At 45.9% G+C, this 14,515-nt stretch overlaps 2 protein-coding genes across 7 annotated transcripts in view; both read left to right on the top strand.

The window, feature by feature from the left end:
• The window catches only part of LOC137436754 (syntenin-1), an 881,728-nt gene that overhangs the window by 243,043 nt on the left and 624,170 nt on the right, over nucleotides 1–14,515 (top strand). The gene's annotated exons all lie outside the window — the stretch shown is intronic.
• Nucleotides 1–14,515, top strand: part of LOC137436467 (uncharacterized) — a 43,439-nt gene that overhangs the window by 24,548 nt on the left and 4,376 nt on the right. The window lies entirely within an intron of this gene.

Below are 14,515 nucleotides of genomic sequence, written 5' to 3'. Positions count from 1 at the left end.
TATGGTATGCTGCTTGTATGTGTAGGTAGTTGCACTGTCGCTGTGGGATGCTGCTTGTATGTGTAGGTATTTGTACAGTCGCTGTGGTATGCTGGTTGTATGTGTAGGTAGTTGCACAGTCGCTGTGATGCTGCTTGTTGGTGTACGTAGTTGCACAGTCGCTGTGGTATGCTGCTTTTATGTGTATGTAGTTGGACAGTCGCTGTGGGATGCTGCTTGTTGGTGCAGGTAGTTTTACAGTCTTTGTGGTATGCTGCTTGTATGTGTAGGTAGTTGCACAATCTCTGTGTTATGCTGCTTGTAGGTGTGGGTAGTTGTACAGTCTCTGTGTTATGCTGCTTGGAGATGTAGGTAGTTGGACAGTTTTTGTGATATGCTGCTTGTAGGTGTGGGTAGTTGCACAGTCTCTGTGGTATGTTGCTTGTATGTGTAGGTAGTTGCACAGTCTCTGTGGTATGTTGCTTGTATGTGTAGGTAGTTGGACAGTCGCTGTGGTATCCTGCTTGTATGTGTAGGTAGTTGCACAGTCTGTGTTATGCTGCTTGTAGGTGTGGGTAGTTGCACAGTCTCTGTGTTATGCTGCTTGTAGGTGTGGGTAGTTGCAAAGTCGCTGTGGGATGCTGCTTGTTGGTGTAGGTAGTTGCACAGTCGCTGTGGTATGCTGGTTGTACATGTAGGTAGTTGCAGAGTCGCTGTGGTATGCTGCTTGTATGTGTAGGTAGTTGCACAGTCGCTGTGGTAGGCTGCTTGTAGGTGTAGGTAGTTGCACAGTCGCTGTGGTATGCTGCTTGTCGGTGTAGGTAGTTGCACAGTTCTCTGTGATATGCTGCTTGTAGGTGTAGGTAGTTGCACAGTCGCTGTGGTATGCTGCTTGTAGGTGTAGGTAGTTGCACAGTCTCTGTGGTATGCTGCTTGTAGGTGTACATAGTTGCACAGTCTCTGTGGTATGCTGCTTGTAGGTGTAGGTAGTTGCACAGTCTCTGTGGTATACTGCTTGTAGGTGTATGTAGTTGCACAGTCTTTGTGGTATGCTGCTTGTAGGTGTAGGTAGTTGCACAGTCTCTGTGGGATGCCCGCTTGTAGGTGTAGGTATTTGCACAGTCTCTGTGGTATGCTGCTTGTTGGTGTAGGTAGTTGCACAGTCGCTGTGGGATGCTGCTTGTATGTGTATGTAGTTGGACAGTCGCTGTGGTATGCTGCTTGTTGGTGTAGGTAGTTGCACAGTCGCTGTGGTATGCTGCTTGTAGGTGTAGGTAGTTGCACAGTCTCTGTGGTATGCTGCTTGTTGGTGTAGGTAGTTGCACAGTCGCTGTGGGATGCTGCTTGTTGGTGTAGGTAGTTGCACAGTCGCTGTGGTATGCTGGTTGTATGTGTAGGTAGTTGCAGAGTCGCTGTGGTATGCTGCTTGTATGTGTAGGTAGTAGCACAGTCGCTGTGGTATGCTGCTTGTAGGTGTAGGTAGTTGCACAGTCGCTGTGGTATGCTGCTTGTAGGTGTAGGTAGTTGCAAAGTCGCTGTGGGATGCTGCTTGTTGGTGTAGGTAGTTGCACAGTCGCTGTGGTATGCTGGTTGTATATGTAGGTAGTTGCAGAGTCGCTGTGGTATGCTGCTTGTATGTGTAGGTAGTTGCACAGTCGCTGTGGTAGGCTGCTTGTATGTGTATGTAGTTGGACAGTCGCTGTGGTATGCTGCTTGTTGGTGTAGGTAGTTGCACAGTCGCTGTGGTATGCTGGTTGTATGTGTAGGTAGTTGCAGAGTCGCTGTGGTATGCTGCTTGTATGTGTAGGTAGTTGCACAGTCGCTGTGGTATGCTGCTTGTAGGTGTACGTAGTTGCAAAGTCGCTGTGGTATGCTGCTTGTATGTGTATACTTGGACAGTCGCTGTGGTATGCTGCTTGCTGGTGCAGGTAGTTGCACAGTCGCTGTGGTATGCTGCTTGTTGGTGCAGGTAGTTGCACAGTCGCTGTGGTATGCTGCTTGTTGGTGCAGGTAGTTGCACAGTCGCTGTGTTATGCTGCTTGTTGGTGTAGGTAGTTGCACAGTCGCTGTGGTATGCTGCTTGTTGGTGCAGGTAGTTGCACAGTCTGTGTTATGCTGCCTGTTGGTGTAGGTAGTTGCACAGTCGCTGTGGTATTCTGGTTGTATGTGTAGGTAGTTGCACAGTCGCTGTGGTATGCTGCTTGTTGGTGCAGGTAGTTGCACAGTCGCTGTGTTATGCTGCTTGTTGGTGCAGGTAGTTGCACAGTCGCTGTGGTATGCTGCTTGTTGGTGCAGGTAGTTGCACAGTCTGTGTTATGCTGCCTGTTGGTGTAGGTAGTTGCACAGTCGCTGTGGGATGCTGCGGGATGCTGCTTTTATGTGTATGTAGTTGCACAGTCGCTGTGGTATGCTGCTTGTTGGTGCAGGTAGTTGCACAGTCGCTGTGGTATGCTGGTTGTATGTGTAGGTAGTTGCACAGTCGCTGTGGTATGCTGCTTGTATGTGTAGGTAGTTGCACAGTCGCTGTGGTATGCTGCTTGTTGGTGTATGTAGTCGCACAGTCTGTGTGGTATGCTGCTTGTCGGTGTACATAGTTGCACAGTCTCTGTGGTATGCTGCTTGTATGTGTAGGTAGTTGGACAGTCTTTGTGGTATGCTGCTTGTAGGTGTAGGTAGTTGCACAGTCGCTGTGGTATACTGCTTGTAGGTGTAGGTAGTTGCACAGTCGCTGTGGGATGCTGCTTGTTGGTGTAGGTAGTTGCACAGTCGCTGTGGTATGCTGGTTGTATGTGTAGGTAGTTGCAGAGTCGCTGTGGTATGCTGCTTGTATGTGTAGGTAGTTGCACAGTCGCTGTGGTATGCTGCTTGTATTTGTATGTAGTTGGACAGTCGCTGTGGTATGCTGCTTGTTGGTGTATAGTTGGACAGTCGCTGTGGTATGCTGCTTGTTGGTGCAGGTAGTTGGATAGTCGCTGTGGTATGCTGCTTGTTGGTGCAGGTAGTTGCACAGTCGCTGTGTTATGCTGCTTGTTGGTGCAGGTAGTTGCACAGGCTCTGTGTTATGCTGCTTGTTGGTGTAGGTAGTTGCACAGTCGCTGTGGTATGCTGCTTGTTGGTGCAGGTAGTTGCATAGTCGCTGTGGTATGCTGCTTGTTGGTGCAGGTAGTCGCACAGTCGCTGTGTTATGCTGCTTGTTGGTGCAGGTAGTTGCACAGTCGCTGTGGTATGCTGCTTGTTGGTGCAGGTAGTTGCACAGTCTGTGTTATGCTGCCTGTTGGTGTAGGTAGTTGCACAGTCGCTGTGGTATGCTGGTTGTATGTGTAGGTAGTTGCACAGTCGCTGTGGTATGCTGCTTGTTGGTGCAGGTAGTTGCACAGTCTGTGTTATGCTGCCTGTTGGTGTAGGTAGTTGCACAGTCGCTGTGGGATGCTGCTTTTATGTGTATGTAGTTGCACAGTCGCTGTGGTATGCTGCTTGTTGGTGCAGGCAGTTGCACAGTCGCTGTGGTATGCTGGTTGTATGTGTAGGTAGTTGCACAGTCGCTGTGGTATGCTGCTTGTATGTGTAGGTAGTTGCACAGTCGCTGTGGTATGCTGCTTGTATGTGTAGGTAGTTGCACAGTCGCTGTGGTATGCTGCTTGTTGGTGTACGTAGTCGCACAGTCGCTGTGGTATGCTGCTTGTTTGTGTTTGTAGTTCGACAGTCGCTGTGGGATGCTGCTTGTTGGTGCAGGTAGTTTTACAGTCGCTGTGGTATGCTGCTTTTATGTGTAGGTAGTTGGACAGTCGCTGTGTATGCTGCTTGTATGTGTAGGTAGTTGGACAGTCGCTGTGGTATACTGCTTGTATGTGTAGTTAGTTACACAGTCGCTGTGGTATACTGCTTGTATGTGTAGGTAGTTGGACAGTCGCTGTGGTATGCTGCTTGTATGTGTAGGTAGTTGGACAGTCGCTGTGGTATACTGCTTGTATGTGTAGGTAGTTACACAGTCGCTGTGGTATGCTGCTTGTAGGTGTAGGTAGTTGCACAGTCGCTGTGGTATGCTGCTTGTATGTGTAGGTAGTTGCACTGTCGCTATGGTATGCTGCTTGTATGTGTAGGTAGTTGCACTGTCGCTGTGGGATGCTGCTTGTATGTGTAGGTATTTGTACAGTCGCTGTGGTATGCTGGTTGTATGTGTAGGTAGTTGCACAGTCGCTGTGATGCTGCTTGTTGGTGTACGTAGTTGCACAGTCGCTGTGGTATGCTGCTTTTATGTGTATGTAGTTGGACAGTCGCTGTGGGATGCTGCTTGTTGGTGCAGGTAGTTTTACAGTCTTTGTGGTATGCTGCTTGTATGTGTAGGTAGTTGCACAGTCTCTGTGTTATGCTGCTTGTAGGTGTGGGTAGTTGTACAGTCTCTGTGTTATGCTGCTTGGAGATGTAGGTAGTTGGACAGTTTTTGTGATATGCTGCTTGTAGGTGTGGGTAGTTGCACAGTCTCTGTGGTATGTTGCTTGTATGTGTAGGTAGTTGCACAGTCTCTGTGGTATGTTGCTTGTATGTGTAGGTAGTTGGACAGTCGCTGTGGTATCCTGCTTGTATGTGTAGGTAGTTGCACAGTCTGTGTTATGCTGCTTGTAGGTGTGGGTAGTTGCACAGTCTCTGTGTTATGCTGCTTGTAGGTGTGGGTAGTTGTACAGTCTGTGTGATGCTGCTTGTAGGTGTGGGTAGTTGCACAGTCTCTGTGTTATGCTGCTTGGAGATGTAGGTAGTTGGACAGTTTTTGTGATATGGTGTTTGAATATATAGGTAGTTGTACAGTCGCTGTGGGATGCTGTTTGGAGGTGTAGGAAGTTGTACAGTCTTTGTGATATGGTGTTTGGAGATGTAGGTAGTTGCACAGTCTCTGTGTTATGCTGCTTGTCGGTGCAGGAAGCTGTACAGTTTTTGTGGGATGCTGCTTGGAGATGTAGGTAGTTGGACAGTTTTTGTGATATGCTGCTTGTAGGTGTGGGTAGTTGCACAGTCTCTGTGGTATGTTGCTTGTATGTGTAGGTAGTTGCACAGTCTCTGTGGTATGTTGCTTGTATGTGTAGGTAGTTGGACAGTCGCTGTGGTATGCTGCTTGTATGTGTAGGTAGTTGCACAGTCTCTGTGTTATGCTGCTTGTAGGTGTGGGTAGTTGCACAGTCTCTGTGTTATGCTGCTTGTAGGTGTGGGTAGTTGTACAGTCTTTGTGGGATGCTGCTTGGAGGTGTAGGTAGTTGGACAGTTTTTGTGATATGGTGTTTGGAGATGTAGGTAGTTGTACAGTCGCTGTGGGATGCTGTTTGGAGGTGTAGGAAGTTGTACAGTCTTTGTGATATGGTGTTTGGAGATGTAGGTAGTTGCACAGTCTCTGTGTTATGCTGCTTGTCGGTGCAGGAAGTTGTACAGTCTTTGTGGGATGCTGCTTGGAGATGTAGGTAGTTGGACAGTTTTTGTGATTTGGTGTTTGGAGATGTAGGTAGTTGCATAGTCTCTGTATTATGCTGCTTGTCGGTGCAGGAAGTTGTACAGTCTTTGTGGGATGCTGCTTGGAGATGTAGGTAGTTGGACAGTTTTTGTGATGTGGTGTTTGGAGATGTAGGAAGTTGTGCAGTCTTTGTGGGATGCTGCTTGGAGATGTAGGTAGTTGGACAGTTTTTGTGATGTGGTGTTTGGAGATGTAGGAAGTTGTACAGTCTTTGTGGGATGCTGCTTGGAGATGTAGGTAGTTGGACAGTTTTTGTGATATGGTGTTTGGAGATGTAGGTAGTTGTACAGTCTTTGTGGGATGCTGCTTGGAGATGTAGGTAGTTGGACAGTTTTTGTGATATGGTGTTTGGAGATGTAGGAAGTTGTACAATCTCTGTGGGATGCTGCTTGGAGATGTAGGTAGTTGGACAGTCTTTGTGGGATGCTGCTTGGAGATGTAGGTAGTTGGACAGTTTTTGTGATATGGTGTTTGGAGATGTAGGAAGTTGTACAGTCTCTGTGGGATGCTGCTTGGAGATGTAGGTAGTTGGACAGTCTCTGTGGGATGCTGCTTTGAGATGTAGGTAGTTGGACAGTCTCTGTGGGATGCTGCTTGGAGATGTAGGTAGTTGGACAGTTTTTGTGATATGGTGTTTGGAGATGTCGGTAGTTGTACAGTCTCTGTGGGATGCTGCTTGGAGATGTAGGTAGTTGGACACTTTTTGTGATATGGTGTTTGGAGATGTAGGTAGTTGTACAGGCTTTGTGGGATGCTTCTTGGAGATGTAGGTAATTGGACAGTTTTTGTGATATGGTGTTTGGAGATGTAGGAAGTTGTACAGTCTGTGTGGGATGCTGCTTGGAGATGTAGGTAGTTGGACAGTTTTTGTGATATGGTGTTTGGAGATGTAGGTAGTTGTACAGTCTTTGTGGGTTGCTGCTTGGAGATGTAGGTAGTTGGACAGTTTTTCTGATATGGTGTTTGGAGATGTAGGTAGTTTGACTGTCGCTGGTATTGTAAAGTCATATCTGGATTTTGATCAAGTTTTATTTCTCAGGTGATATGATTGTTGCCTGCCCTTGCCTACCTTCAGCTATAACACCTTTTATTATCTCTGGGCATGCATGGTGAGGGCTTTGGTCAGTTTGCTGTTTGGAAATGTTCACCCAGATTCGAACATGGCAGCAGGTCGCATGTAAAACTAGAACGGCACTCGGTAGAGCGCATACCTCTGCCAGGCTGAACAGTTTACGTTTTGCATCCCAGAGTAGACCAGAAAATCACAATACAGAATCGCATTCAATCAAAATCATCCGTCCACAACTTTTTGAGATTTCGTGCTGTACATCGTTTTTGGCCCAATGTCCCATTGGTGACGAATCACTTAAAAAATGCGACTCGTCGGATCCGGCTCTTCAGCAAAATTGAATCGATTCTTCCTTGTCACACACACAACCTGTGCAACAAGTTTCGTCCAAATCCGTCCATAACTTTTTGAGATATCCTGCTGTGTACCGTTTCTGACCCCATCTCTCAATGGTGAAGGATCACGTAAAACATTCTCGTAGCCGAATCCGAATCCGGATCTTCACCAAAATCTAATCATTTCGTCTTTGTCACATACACTACCTCACTGCCAAATTTTGTCCGAATCCGTCCACAACTTTTGAGATATCGTGCTGACAAACAAACAAACAGGGGTAAAAACATAACCCCCATCCACCTTTGGTGGCGGAGGTAACAAAGAAAGAAAATTCTTCACGATTTGACCGAATCATTTACAAGTGCAATCTTAGACGAAAGTACTTTCACCGAGGATGGAGCGGGTCAAGACCCAATGCATGTAAAATATTTCATTGATAAGTTACATTGATTTGTTTTGCAATATTTGTCAACACATGTATGTTTAACTTTCATTGAAATCAATGGGAAATTCCCATAACAGGTGCATAACTACTATTGACGTTAGTAGCCGCGTCGCAGACGCTGCTCATAGAGTGCCCTCTGCTGTTGTTGTTGTTCTTCTTCTTGTTAGGTTTACTCTCCATGAAATGGAGAGAAACCTATTATTACTGCTAGAGTTTTTCTTATTATTCTTCCACGCTATTTTGCACCTCCGAAAACTTCATAATTAAGTTTCTCAGCAACCGCTGGTCGGATTGACAGGAAATTTTCATCAAATGATCGGCTAGGCTCGTAGAATTTTTTAATGCTAATGATGACGTCATAGGTCACGTGGTATGGGCGCCATCTTGTAAAACACCTTCAACTTTGCCCCTCTGTATCTCCGAAACGGCTCAATGGAAAAATTTGAGGAATGGCTCATTCTAAAGAACTCTGCAATGGGAACAAAAAACATGTGTATTGAGTATATCAAAAATGCTAACGTTAAGAGGTTAGAATTCGTCAAACACAGTTTTTCTCCCCCGAAAAAGAGATTTTACCCCCAGATGCTTAGTTAAAAAAAACTCAGAATGCGAAAATTTTCGAAGTCATACGTCACATGGTTCGGCCGCCATCTTGTTTTCCGTGAAAAAACACAAAAAACCCTTTTTCTCCGCAACGGCTGAACGGATCGAGCCCAAACTTGGCATGCGTATTCGGATACCCATGACAAACAAAAAAAGTCAGCGAACACGACGTCATCCGACACGTGGTTTCAGAGTTATGACGTTTTCAAATCTCAAACTAGAAATGGAATCACCTCCATAATTTGTGGAGGTATCGAGTGGAAACTTTACACAAGTGTTCCTCATGGGGGGATGTTTAATCGTTACTTGAGACGTTTTTTTAAGTCACATGGTTTGGCCACAATAAATAATGGAAGTTAAATTTTAAAAAGCTTGTAACTCTTGAACCACTGCATGGATCGACTTGAATTTTTAATACAATGTAGCTCTCATCGGGTGGAACAAGTGTGCAAAACTTCAAGATGATTGGATGTACGGTCGTGAAGCTAAAGTCTTTATTGTTGAAAGAGGAACAAACACACCATTTTGTCCTGCCAGGCCACATCTCCCAGTGCTTTTGCCATTTTCAGTTTTAATTTCCTTTAAAAAACATTTTCTCTGCAATAATAGGGCCGATTGAGATAAAGTTTTCACCATAGGAGGGACTCGGTCTGTAGAATATTTTAATGGTAATTATGACGTCGCAGGTCACGTGGTTCGGCCGCCATCTTGTTTTTCGTGAAAACACGAAAACCCCTTTTTCTCTGCAACGGCTGAACAGATCGAGGCCAATCTTTGCAAGCGGAATCGCATGCCCATGACGAACAAAAAAGTCAGCGAGGGCGACGTCATCCGACACATGGTTGCAGAGTTATGACGGTTTTAAGCATGAACCTTTAAAACGTAGCTCCTCCCTCATTTTTGATCCAATCGAGGAGAAACTTCACAGGTCTGTTCAGCATGTCAGTCTCCTTAAACGTCATTTTAGAATTTGCGATAGGTCACGTGGTTTGGCAGATATCGTTAATTAAACGATTTTTTTAAACAAAATGGATATCTCTTGAATCGCTTTATTGATCGACGTGAAACTTCATACTGTAGTAGAAGTCATGAAGAGTAACAAGTGTGCAAAATTTCAAGATGATTGGATGTACGGTCGCGAAGCTATAAGTCTTTATTGTTGAAAGAAGAAGAAACACACCATTTTGTCTTTCCAGTACGTGCTCACGAAAACGCGATCTCCCGCGGTCATTTGAACCGCAAAAAAAATTATAATTGCAGCTTTGTCAATAGATGAGGCATATTAACAAACGAATGAAACAGATTTGCTCAAATTCTGACTTTTTAACTCGATCGTATTTCACTGAAAGTAATGAGGACTGATGAAGAAGATTCACTTCCAGGACGTGATCATTATCACACGATCTCCCGCGGTCATTTCAACCTCAAATGAAATTCAAATTGCAGATTTATCAATAGGGGAGACATATTAACAAACGAATGAAACAGATTTGCTGAAATTCTAATTTTTTTTAAATCGATCGCAATTCACATAAAGTTTGAGGTACTAAAGAAGAAGAAGAATCGTTTAGCTTCTCAGATAAAATAAATAATTCTGTCTGCAATTTCAGGTTAATTTCTTTTTAAAATGGCTTTTTCTGCAATCAGTGCATGGATTGACATGTGTGGATGTGTGTGTGTGTGTGTGTGTGTGTGTGTGTGTGTGTGTGTGTGTGTGTGTGTGTGTGTGTGTGTGTGTGTGTGTGTGTGTGTGTGTGTGTGTGTGTGTTGGGGGTGGGGTGTATGTGTGTGTGTGTGTAGGGGGGATGTGTGTGTGTGTGGGGGTGGAGGGATGTGTGTGTGTAGGTGGGGGGGGGGGGGGGTTGGTGTGTGTGTGTGTGTTTGGGGGGAGGGGTGTGGGTGGGGGTAGGGGGGATGTGTGCATGTGTTTGTGTGTGTTAGGGGTGGGGGGATTTGTGTGTGTGTGTGTGTGTGTGTGTGTGTGTAGGTGGGGGGGGGGGGTTGGTGTGTGTGTGTGTTTAGAGGGGTGTGCGTATGGGGGGAGGGGTGTGCTGGGGGTAGGGGGGATGTGTGCATGTGTTTGTGTGTGTTAGGGGTGGGGGGATTTGTGTGTGCATGTGTGTGTGTGTTGGGGTGGGGGACGGTGTAGAGATGTGTGCGTGTGTTTGTGTGTGTGTGTGTGTGTGTGTGTGTGTGTGTGTGTGTGTGTGTGGGGGGGGGGAGGGGGTGGGGTGGAAGGGGATGTGCGTTTGTGTGGATATGTGTGGGTGTGTGGAGGGAGGGGTGTGGGGGTGTTTGTGTGTGGGTGTGTGTATGGATATGTGTGTTTGTGTGTGGATGTGTGTGTGTGTGTGTGTGTGTGTGTGTTGGGGGTGGGGGGATGTATGCGTGTGTTTGTGTGTGTGTTAGGGGTGGGGGGATATGTGTGTGTGTGTGTGTGTGTGTGTGTGTAGGTGGGGGGGATGTGTGTGTGCACGTGGGGGGAGGGGTGTGCGCATGTTTGTGTGTGTGTGCGTGTGTGTGTGTGTGGATATGTGTGTGTGTGTGTGTGTTGGGGGTGGGGTGTGTGTGTGTGTGTGTGTAGGGGGGATGTGTGTGTGCACGTGGGGGGAGGGGTGTGCGCATGTTTGTGTGTGTGTGCGTGTGTGTGTGTGTGGATATGTGTGTGTGTGTGTGTTGGGGGTGGGGTGTGTGTGTGTGTGTAGGGGGGATGTGTGTGTGTGTGTGGGGGGAGGGATGTGTGTGTGTGTGGGGGGAGGGATGTGTGTGTGTGTGGGGGGGGGGGGAGGGATGTGTGTGTGTGTGTGTGTGTGTGTGTGTGTGTGTTTGGAGGGGTGTGCGTGTGTGTGTGGGGGGAGGGATGTGTGTGTGTGTGGGGGGAGGGGTGTGTGTGTGTGTGTGGGAGGGGGTAGGGGGGATGTGTGTGTGTGTGTGTGTGTGTGTGTGTGTGTGTGTGTCGGGGTTGTATCCAAGGGGGTTGTGTCAAAGCATGTCCAATGAAAGTGGGGTTGTATCACAAGTGGGGTTGTATCAAAAGTGGGGTTGTATCAACAGTGGGGTTGCATCACAAGTGGGTGCGAGTAAACCGGTCATCACTGCCAGCAGTTTTAAAGTGGCAGTTCTAGTTCTTCTTGTTCTTGCAGAGAAGACAAAACCTCAAAGCTCCACCCATTCTGGGAACCATAGCTCCACCCATTCTGGGAGAGCCTTCATAGAAACAAATATCCACCATTTTATTAACTCCCATAGCTTTGAGGCCTGTTTTGTAGGCCCGTTGTGTCTTCCTCTCTCACACAGTTTTATTTCAAATCAAATTCGATATATCATTTCATTTTTCACAGTCGCTAACATAGTTTTAGACTCGGCTGAAAAAAAACGGGAAGAAAATCCGATGAAAGTTGCCCTTTATAGAACGAAATGAATTCTCAAAGGCCTGTAACTTCAAGTCCATTGAGATATATTTTCTTACAATCACGGCATGGTCAGTCATACACCGCCCGAAATAACAGACAGGAAAATGCCGAGATATATTAAAAATTCGTCCATTTGATGACAATCGTCACGATGAAATATTTAATTTATACGTCGTCACAATAATGTGGAGAGAGGAGCATAGCTTCGTTCACGTGTCGCTACACACGAGAAATTGCCGAGATATATATTTTTTCAATCACGGCATGGCCAGTCATACACCGCCTGAAATAACAGACGGGAAAATGCCGAGATATATTAAAAATTCGTCCATTTGATGACAATCGTCACGATGAAATATTTAATTTATACGTCGTCACAATAATGTGGAGAGAGGAGCATAGCTTCGTTCGCGTGTCGCCACACACGGGAAATTGCCGAGATATATATATATTTTTAAATCGCGGCATGGTCAGTCATACACCGCCTGAAATAACAGACGGGAAAATGCCGAGATATATTAAAAATTCGTCGCCACACACGGGAAATTGCCGAGATATATTTTCACTTTGCACAAAAATAACATCAAGTAATCGAATCAATAGGAATGTCCTGTGCCTATAACATCGACGTTATAGGCACAGCTGCATCTAGGCATTGTGTAACATCGACGTGGCTTTTGTTTTAATTAAAACTTTTTGTACTTGTTTACTTAGTTATTGACAATAATTTGCACCCCATGTCCACTCTTGATCCAATATTCCCCAATAAGATCTCACAAGAACTGAATTGATTATCTTCCTCGTACGTTCAATAACAAGCAGGGCTGCACAATAATTAATTTCAGCGTCCTTAAATAGGACAAGTTGATCGATTTGTGGGATAAATGTTACAAACCTGTATTTGTTCAAAGAACAATAATCAAAATACATTTATCGGAGGAAAAATAGTTATTCTCTTACGACTTACATCAACAGCAACTTGATCAGGATTCCTTTCTTTTCAATGTGGAATATTTTGGGGGTTTTCCCACATCTCAGAATGAGGCATTCCTGGAAATCTCCTCTGAGGTTTCTCAGAAAGGTGAGTGTCCAGGTTTACCATTTGGTAGATGGAGGGGTACGGGCTAATGTTATTGCCGTGTGCCTGCCCTGTCGTGAACACCGCAGGGCGACACAGATGACCAAACGAGCTTTAACTCCAAGGCGTTCAATCCAATGGCACACCTTCATTATACGCACGGGGGAAGAGTGGGGGGGGGGGGGAGTCGGGGTCCACCGGCAGTCTTTGAACCTGCAACAATTAACTCAAACCGACACACAATTAAAATGTTCAAAATAAACAGGTTTATTGAAAATAAATGCCAGCAACAAAAGAATTCACGTTAAACTAATATCCTAAATGGGACGTCCCCACACAGACTCGAATACACACAAAGGGAAATATAAAAGAACGAAAGTAAAAAATGTGTGTTTGTTTAGTGGGCACTCAGCTCCGAGCTGCTCTTGAACCTCGTTAGGAATCGTCCAAACCCCCGCGTCCTTGGCGGAAACAGCACGCTTTGCCGTGCAGCACGCGAGCAGGAACCAGGCCTCCGTGCACAGTTCACCCCACTAGCTGTTGAGTGTGCAGCGAGCAGGCCACGCCCGTTCACTCGTCTCTGCTCCACACAGCACCGCCGCCTCTCCGGTTCACTCGGCATGGCCCTCAGCCATCACGAAGCCACAGCCAAGCGTGCCAGAGTCCACGAGCCACGACCGCCTTTCCTCACGATCGTCGAAACCCAAAGTTAGGGATATGAAATGCTGACTGCACAGCACCAATGCCCAACGCAAGAGAGCAAAAATGCCACCGTTCGCTATGAACTCCCGGGTGTAAGGGGCAGAAAATGTCGGAACAACGTCTTTTGTCTTCTAGAGGGACAGCAAAGAGGACAAAATGTCGGGCAGAGCGTTATTTTAAACTCAATGCTCTGACCTCATCCGTGCCTACTCCACCAATCAATAGTCCCATCTTAGCAGTCCTTGCACCAATCAATCCCGGAACAATCACTGTTCTCCGGGGCGTCGCCTCCCGGACCTCCTGTGCCTGTGTGCTCACCAGGTCGGTGGTATCAGCGGTAATTTTCAATGTCCTGCTTCCAGTTGGTTTTTATTTGGTGTTATAAATGCGCGATTGCCTGGCTATCCGTGTGTGTTGCTGGTGTCATAAGAAACAGAGGAAAAATAACAGAGGCCATTACATACAAGGGATTAATTACCCATAATCCTGAACCAATTAACATAACCCCACCCCTCGTAATGGGAACGAAGATACGCTCTTGCACAACATACGGTCTACTGGATCCCTACTTATGATACATGGGGCTTCTTCTTCTTCATGACAATCAGAGCACACTATCTATGCAAATCTACCTGGGCTAAGGTATTGCCTACTGTCCCCCCTCCCCCCACAAACGTGTGTGTGTTTGTTCAAATTCTTCAAATTCTTCAAATATATAGATATATAGGACATGTTCAATGATGACAGAGTATTGTGATGCAGTTTCTGATTCAGGAGACCTTAAATCACCAGAAACCATTTAAAAACATTTTATGTGCGCAACTTCATGTACCGATCTAAAATATATGCATCTGGCAACTGGACTATGAAATATTGGTCCCAGAATGCTTTGCCTCCATTCCCTTTGGATTTCCTCTCATCAAAACACAGTTAAATAGTTTATTCAGGACCTGAACCCCATATTCACCGAAGCAGGTCCATACTTCACTCGTATCTCATCAGGTCCTACTGATTTGCTAATTTTCATCACTCTTAAATCGGCTGTCTTGTCTTGCAGTACTTTTTTGTACAAATCAAAGATTCCAGGAGCAGCGTTTAAAAAGGAGTAGGTCAGTGAGTGTTGGTACACAGTTGAAATCCCATATCCAATCTTCCTTGTCTGACATTTAAATCGTTGCGATCCACCTTTGCCATGAGGATGTGATGAGGAATATAAAGAGATTTATCTTCAGTTGGAAACTTCAGGTTAACTTTCCCCACCAAGTGAAGTTGGAATTTGTCCCATCAAGGCAAAATCTTCTTCATGGTCGTGTCGATGGAGGAATCTTCATGGTGTACTTTTTCTGTAAATAGTAACACACATTGCACTCGCTTGTGTCGTGGAAATTGATAC

Source organism: Myxine glutinosa, chromosome 11 (genome assembly GCF_964187855.1).
Source record: "Myxine glutinosa chromosome 11, kmMyxGlut1.1, whole genome shotgun sequence".
In the NCBI taxonomy this organism is placed as follows: domain Eukaryota; kingdom Metazoa; phylum Chordata; class Myxini; order Myxiniformes; family Myxinidae; genus Myxine; species Myxine glutinosa.
This window is presented reverse-complemented; position numbering and strand designations above follow the sequence as displayed.